The sequence below is a fragment of the Strigops habroptila genome, chromosome 6 (genome assembly GCF_004027225.2).
Source record: "Strigops habroptila isolate Jane chromosome 6, bStrHab1.2.pri, whole genome shotgun sequence".
In the NCBI taxonomy this organism is placed as follows: Eukaryota; Metazoa; Chordata; class Aves; order Psittaciformes; family Psittacidae; genus Strigops; species Strigops habroptila.
Window position 1 is genome coordinate 21,044,868 of NC_044282.2, and position 7,935 is coordinate 21,052,802.

The 7,935-nt window shown below is 39.8% G+C and overlaps 1 long non-coding RNA gene across 1 annotated transcript; it reads left to right on the forward strand.

Moving 5' to 3' along the window:
• Positions 1 to 1,591: 1,591 nt before the first annotated feature.
• On the forward strand, positions 1,592 to 7,434 carry LOC115609965. Its single transcript, XR_003992061.1, has 2 exons — positions 1,592 to 1,684; positions 3,618 to 7,434. It is a non-coding gene; the product is annotated as an uncharacterized LOC115609965 (long non-coding RNA).
• The last annotated feature ends 501 nt before the right edge of the window (positions 7,435 to 7,935 follow it).

Genomic DNA, 7,935 nt, shown 5'->3' on the forward strand with positions numbered 1-7,935 from the left:
GCTCCCTCTTCTTTTCCACTTCTTCTTTCTATATCTTTTTTTTTTTTTTTGGGTGTATGGATTTCTGAGAAATATTGTATAGTACTGGGTTGTCAGGAAATTATATTCTACAGGTTATAATTTCCATAGGCATTTACCTGTTTTAGAGCAGGTTCTTTTACTATAAACAAACAAAGCCCTCCCCACCCCACAAAAAAAGAAGGAACCAATGTCTTTGTGAAAGTTTGAAATATTTGTTGTATTTTTATACTAAACAAAAAGATAAAAGACAAAATAGTGCTTGAGACTAGGATAAAAGACAAAATAGTACTTGCGACTCTGTACCATCATCTGTCCCTGTACTGAGGTCCATGTGATTCTGTGCTGGGACTGGGAGTAAAACCGATGCAACAGGCTGGAGTTCATTATGCAGTGATGAAACGTGATAGCTTTTCATCTGGAGCAACCTGAGTCTTGATCCAGTTAGATTAGGAACATGCATCGTTTATAAGACAAAATTTGGTATTTTGTGCTTTTTGTCTAAGTGGGGATATAATGCATTCCTGTTTTCTACACTTGACTGCTCATCAACTTTAAATTCAGATTGAACAATAATGGTATTCTGCAGTGTGGAGATGGTGTTGCAAGTAAAGATTGCAGTAATGACTGATGCTGATGTTTTATCAGCAATCACCATATACAAATGGGAAATAGCTTGAAACACACACTTCATTATTATTTATCCATAACTTCACTAATTCTCCTCTGTTAAATAATGATATCATTGCTCTAACCATGTCAGACATCATTCATGTCTTGCTTTCCTTCCACAGTTGTTGAGTTTGAGGGTTCATTTAAATGTGTTTTCTCCAGCAGAACAGCAGACACATAGAGCTGACAGGGATGAGAGGGCTGAAAGTTCTTCCTTTCTTCCCCTGTGAAAATGCACCTCAAAATAGTGTTCATACTTACCACAAAGAAGAGAAAAAGCATTTGGTGTTCTGAAAGGCAGTGGTAATAGGACATGGAAGAACATCTAGGAGAAGGAAAATTCAAAATCCATATTCTATGTTTTCCCTACTGTAAGAAGCTCCACAGAAAAACCAGCTTGAGACACCAATTTTCTTAAAAGAACCAGAATTTAGACATGACACAATCATTAATATTGTCAATGCATAAACCCACTCAGCAGCATTTTAAGTCTGAGAAGGTTTTTTTTAAGTCTTGCCAGTGCTTTTACTTGCTACGAGTACATGGTTCAGCCAGGTTTCAGGCAGTGTCTGCTGGACAAGGGAGAGGTTAGGGAGGTTCTGGGCAGTTATACAGGTATTTAGCTTTAAAATGAGTCTTTTTAGGGCTAAATGGGCCCCCTTCAAAAGAGAATAAATCAGAATGTTCCACAACATTAAAAACTAGCATTTGGAACATTTTTTTAACAATTATTTTAAAAGATATTAATCAACCGTTTGCAGAATATGGGCAAAGGCTAAATTCACATCACTCTGCTGGGCAAGTTTAATGCCCCATTTAGCAGGACAGTGAAGAGTGGGTATATCCATCACATGGCATTAACCTCATTGTACTTGGGTGTATTTGTCCATTTCAGTGGCAAAAGGGCTCCTGCCAAAGAACAGGAAAAGACAATCAGGGAATGTTTCTTTCCCCCAAGGACTGTCCTGTCATCTCTGCCTTCAGTGTCTGCAAGGTAAGTTTTCCTCTGAGCTAGTTTTCATTGTTTGCTTCTCCTGACAGAAAAATCTGTACTTTTAAGGCATGATTCCTCTTATCTAACCAAAAAGCAATGATTCTCCTCAAGTAGCCGTAGATAAGTTCCACCCCATAGGCTTTACTGAGATCTATGTTTTCTGAGGCTCCCTATATTGATCCATAAGGCCTTCTCCTTATCCTCTTTCAAATCTTCCATTCAGACATTCTTTCTAAGACTGTAAAGGCATGCAAACTGAAAGTAAAAGTTTTAAGTAAACACACAGCAACAGCAGATTAAAACCTGGTGCAGGTTCTGTGACAAGGTAGTGGTTCTGTGTGAACCAGAAAGGAGGAGACACCTCATGAGTTGGTCTTGGCCACACAGTCCCAGAGAGAAGCATCATGTTCTGGCTTTCATTTTCAGTGGTTGACTATGGAAAAGGGAGTGATTTTTAACAGTTTGTTCTACCCCACCAGCACAGCCCAGTTTCTTCCAGCTCTTGTCTTTTTTCCACTCGGCTGATGAAGTCCTGTGTAAAAGGTATTAAATTTTACAGGTATTTGTAGACAGGGCTAACAACAATCTGGGAACAAGGTAAACCAAGATTACAACTCACACGTTAGATAATGACAGACAACAGTGAGTGGTGGGCACCGAGCTCTCAGGGGTTTCCAGAAGTAATGTGGAAACCTCCCTCCTTTCAAAGCTCTCCCCCTGCATTCAGTAAATGAAGGAAAGATAAAGAGCTTCTGTAATAGGTATGAGAGTGCTAGTAAAAGCTTGTCTTACTGACATCCCTTTATTGAAATTATTATGTGTTCCTTTTCATCTTGAAGCAAGATTAAAAAAAACCTTAGGATATTACTGTTTTACTGGAACCAGGAATCTACACAATGTCAGAAGAAAGGCAAAAATTTAACCCAAATTCTTATCTACAAGTTGGAGGTGAGGACTAAATCATCGTTTCCAACAGATACCATCAGACAAAAGTGATCTTTTAAGAAGAAGCTGACTTTCTGTTGACAGATGGACACAGACATTGAATGATCTCAGGGCCCAAACTAAAAGAAGAATGTAGCCTGATCAGCAAAATGTCATGGCTAATAGTATCAAAAGCAACCAAAATAATTAAAAAGCAATAGGTCAGTCACATTGCCACACTCTGATGACTGTAATAAATAATTAAAAATTCAAAACAATGCAGCCTCAGTATTATGGAAATCAAACTGGACTTCAGGAAATTTTTTTGTGACTAGATGGTCAGACACACGATGATCTTTCCCTTCATCCCCGCCTCGCCCCTTGTAATCCTTTTCCAAGGTCTTAGATATGTGAGGTGAAAGAGAAGGTGATAATTCAAAATGATTAGGAGACAATGGTAACTTACTTATGATAACTGAATAACAGCAGCACAATTCAAAACAGATAAAACATAATCACAAACAAGCTGTAGGATTACCCATGTTGAAATAAAAGGATCAAACACTCACAGAGACATTGATTGCACTTGGGGGTATTTTGGATCTGGATCATGAACTTAATTTATTCCCATTAGCTCTGAGAATGTCAATGGAGCGACTCCAGCACATCAAATTATATGTCTGCCTAGAGTGTTATAGTATCAGACTGTAGAGTGAATCTGACCATGACAAGTCAAAATAATCAGCTAAGTCATAGAAGAGGGGTGGGGTATACAAATAATTAAAAGGCAACAGAAAAAGACAGTAAAAATTTTGCAGGAGTTTCAAAAAAGAGATTTGCTGTGTAACGAAAAGAGCTCTTGATCAACTTGAAACAACTTAATAGGACTTGAAGGCTAGCTAGGCTTTTGCTTTCTTAAAGTGACACTGTAAAACGATTTGAGTGCATTAATACTATATTTTACATAACAAAATTGAAATTTGGTTTTGATTTTTTTTCTCTTATTCAGTTCTCTTATTCAGGAAACACAGAAATACAAGTATCCATGAAGACGGAATACCAAGTCACTAACATCGAAGACAATGTTCCCATTGGCTTGACTTCCCAGCCCCCAAGCCCTGTGGGCAGCAGGAGCAGCCCTGTCCATCCTATGGGTCAGAGCTGTTGTTGGGGCAATGCATGCTGCTTCAGCAGCCTGCCTTGCCTCCTGTGGCCCCTAAGTCAGAGGGGCCTCCCTGGCCATTTTGCAGTCCATGGTTAATTTTACACAATCCAACGGAACAGCAAACCAAAATACAGAGAGAAAAACATGCTCTAAGTAAGCAGACTGTACCTTAACACCATCTTATCAACAATTAGCAGGTATGAAGAAAAGCAAAAGGTGCATTTTGACATGTACCCGAGCTTTTCCCACTAAGATTGTCAAAGGAAAATATATCAGAATCCCTTCTGATCTAGATGGTACATTAATCAGTACTTTTCTTGACAAATCAACCATTAAGCTGAACGATCCATCTCAAGATTGCTGCATAAATCCAATTTAACAATTTGTCAGTAGAATGGAGAAGTTCAAAAATCTCTTAACCAAAACCATGAGTTATACCACTACTAGTTTTGAATTAAAGTTTAAACATGGTAGAATACAGAAAGACATACAACCAGATTTCATGTTTGTTGCAATGGCATCCATTCCAGTTATTCCACAGAATTCAGCTGAGTTCCTGACAATTCATGCTTCCTGCTGATGCTAAATTTACTTAATAATCTGATTGCTGGTAGGCAGCGCAACATACTATTCTTACTGAGATCTTGCACATTGCTTTTCAGCTATAGATCCCAAAATGCACACCAGACATTGAAGATCCTGGTTGTGACTTTGATGTCAGCAAATCTGTAAAAATATCAAGATTCTTACAAAGATTTTGAGATGTTAGTAGGAATGCATATGTCTCAAAGCCATAAGGGACAGGAGTCATAATAAACACAGTGGGTCATGTTCACTGCTGATACTGATTATGGTATAAATGGCAGCACAGATAAGATCTCATACTGATATAAGTGGTTAAAAAGATAACATACTGATTCTGAGCTAAAGAATCCTGTAAAGCTGAAGCTGTAACAACTATCAGTGGAAGAGGACAATGCACAGATATCAACTAACCAAAACATTGCCTTCACCAATATCTTTTTTGTATGGCCAACCTTTCAATGCTACCACTGGCGCATGAAGACAACATCTATTAATATCAGATACAATAAGTTGGTGCTATTTTCTGCTGCTAAACTGAAAAAGCCCAGTGGAGAAGCAGAATGGTTGTTAGCATTAAAACATCTGGAGAGGTCATGATTCTGTGCTTCTGCATGCATGCCTCAGTCCCCCAGGCTTCTATAAGTTACTCACTCACTTTGGCAGCTCTATAATGCTTCATCACTTATGCCTATCTATCTAGCCAGTTTACAGCTAGTTGTAGAAATTATGCTGGACCTTAGATTTTGTTCAGCTTCCCTTTTTATTTTCTTTTAATTTTTTGCCCAAGAAATTGATTAATAGGAAAATATCTCTACACCTTTTTCCCCAGTCGAGCAATCTTACAAAAAATCAATGTTACTAACCTGTGACTGCATTTTATTTAAAGCAAAATGACTGGTTGGAGTTTTGATTCAGGGAAAAGTAGCAAGATAGGGAGAAATCTGATGTCTTGCCAATAAATATCAATTAATGTTGCAATGATACAAATAGAACCAGAAAAGAGTGATACCACTGCTCCAGTTTGTCCAAAAACAGATATAGCAGGATAGTCACCCTCAAAAAAATAGGTTTTACAACATTCTTTTTTTCAGAGAAGTATTTCAGAAAAGGTACTTGCCACAAGCAAAGCTAATAAGTTGTTCTGTTAGCACTGAGATTTACAAAAATTGATTTTCTATTGCACTGTGTCTTCTGGCTGGATCCTCTGGTGTCTAGCAATGGGCTAAGGCTCAAGCCATGAGCAGAATGTATTTGGGGTTGGGGTATTTTGTCTTCTCAGGTAACTTTTCTGGCATCTCTTGATGGGTATGTGCAGCCTGTAGCTGCCTTCTCAGCTAGGGCGCCAGAAAGATTTGTCTCTTCTACCATTGCTTCTCTTCATGAGACATTTAGGGACAAGGATGGCTTTGAACATTGTGCACATCTGTTGGGTTGAGCTGAAAGTGCTCATGAGTTCAGAAGGAAGGGGAAGTGGAGAAGAAACAGAATCTCTCTCTTCCACACACACACATAAACACCAGTATGTGCAAAACCAGCATGACCATGCAAACCGTATTTTCTTAGAGAAAGCAAGACTCAGAAATTCTCATTGACTTTGCAGAGCTCTAAGCCAGGAGCGTTGCTAGGTGTCACTGATGGCTCAGCTGGGTTGAGACTAGAATTACATTGTGTAATTATGTTAAATGCATTGAGGCCCATCTTACCCAGGGTATTATCCGTGGGAATTATAATGAGAATTTCCAGGCTCTGAAGGGCAAACTTGCAGGGCATTGCAGGGGCACGAGGGATAGTGGGACCACAGGAGGTGGGATGCATAAGCCTGGTGTAGAGGAGAGGATCCCAGCTGCAGTTTTGATGCCACATTACTTCCAGTTGACACCAGGACCAGGAAGAAAAGAATCTGGCTGGGTCAGCAGGCTGAGAAAGAGTGTGTGGCTGAACGGGTTAAGTAATAGGCGAGCCCTAACCTTGCCCAGAGTGCGGTGAATGAATGAGCGTGGTCCCCTTCTCCGTTCCAGCAGTGACCAGGATTCCTTTCCCAGCCCGCCCCCGGGATTCCTCAAGCAGGAGGAAAAGGGAGAAAAGCAAACCCTTTCTCTCTGCCGGGTGCAGCGAGGGCACGGAGCAGTGATCCTGTGCTTCCCCTCCTCACCCCTGTGCTGGCATGCAGCTGCTGCAGAATTTGTGAGTTGCTGTTACGAAATGCAAATATGTGTGCAAGACTTTTACCTCCATTGAGAAACACAGAATCCAAGCGAGGAAAAGCACATAAGTGAGATTTGCTGTCTAAAAGTGCCTGTCCAAACAGAAAGACAAATTGAGATCCCTTTGAAAATGTGGTCCTTTCCATTCTTTGAGCAGAATAAGTAAGAAGGTGACTGCAGCTAATAATACTTTTCTAACCCTGTCACCTGAGGATTTCAGCATATTTTGTAACTTTCCTCACTTACCTCTCTTAAAACTCATGTCTGCAGATGACGAGTACTACTTTCCTCATTTTGGAGGGGCAAACAATAAGTGCTGTTGAAAGGGTTTGCCCACTTCCTCCAGCAAACCTGTAGCAGACAGAGGAAGCAGAGCAATTTGATCAATTATTCTGCCCTTTCATATTTGTGTCATTGTTTCCTTTTACTCCAAATAACTTCAGTAATTTGTGTTGTAACAGGTATTTTCCAGGGCAGCTTCTAATATCCTGAGCCCACTGAAGTGTACCTTATCTATTGAAGCCAAAAGACCATCCTCAGGCTAAGGTGTTGTGTGAAGCTGTCCTCATTCTGCTTATGACAAATAGTCCACAATAACATTTGGGCCAAGAGATTATAGACATTAGTCTTGCCTCAGAACTATTTAGGATCATTAACCAACCCAACAGAAAGTCTGTGTATGTCTCTGTAAATTGAAATAAATTTAAAAAAATTATCCTCTTCTTGACATCTTCTAAACATATCTCATTTACCCTTCCTGGGGAAGAAGAGGGCTTAGCACAGAGTACATGGTTGGAAATGCATTTCTCTTGGGTGTATTCTGTCTTCTTTGTCAGTAAATCCTACTGTTGCATACAATTCCTGTGAAAACAGACCTTGGTTTTGGTTTTGTTTTTTTCATTTGGCGCACCTTAGTAGACTTGGGTGATTGATAAGTAAGTGGCATGCCGGCCAACAGCCAGTCATACAAAACATAACTTTGTTGGTTGCAGTGTTGTTTCATGGGTACCTGATGATACACAGTTTCGACACCAACTAGAGGAGTAAATATGAGTAGAGTCCCAGGTTTAGACCTTGTGGATCCAACGGTGGAAGCACAACTGTATGTGAACATTTGTGATTTTCTCAAGAGCTTTCAGTGCTGTTGTACACACTTTCAATTTAAACCTTGGTCATAGACCAAAATCTTCTCAGAGGCATACCCAGATCTTGTCTGGACATGCATTTGTGTCCCTCAGTTGAGATCAGGCATAAAGGTTTACAAGAAATCTCTTTGAGTGAAAATGTTCCAAAAGACCAGCTTGGACCTGCTTCTGCTTGTCAGCTAGAGAGCAATCTTCTTCCTTTCCCTTTCCCGTCCAGTAGCATATTCT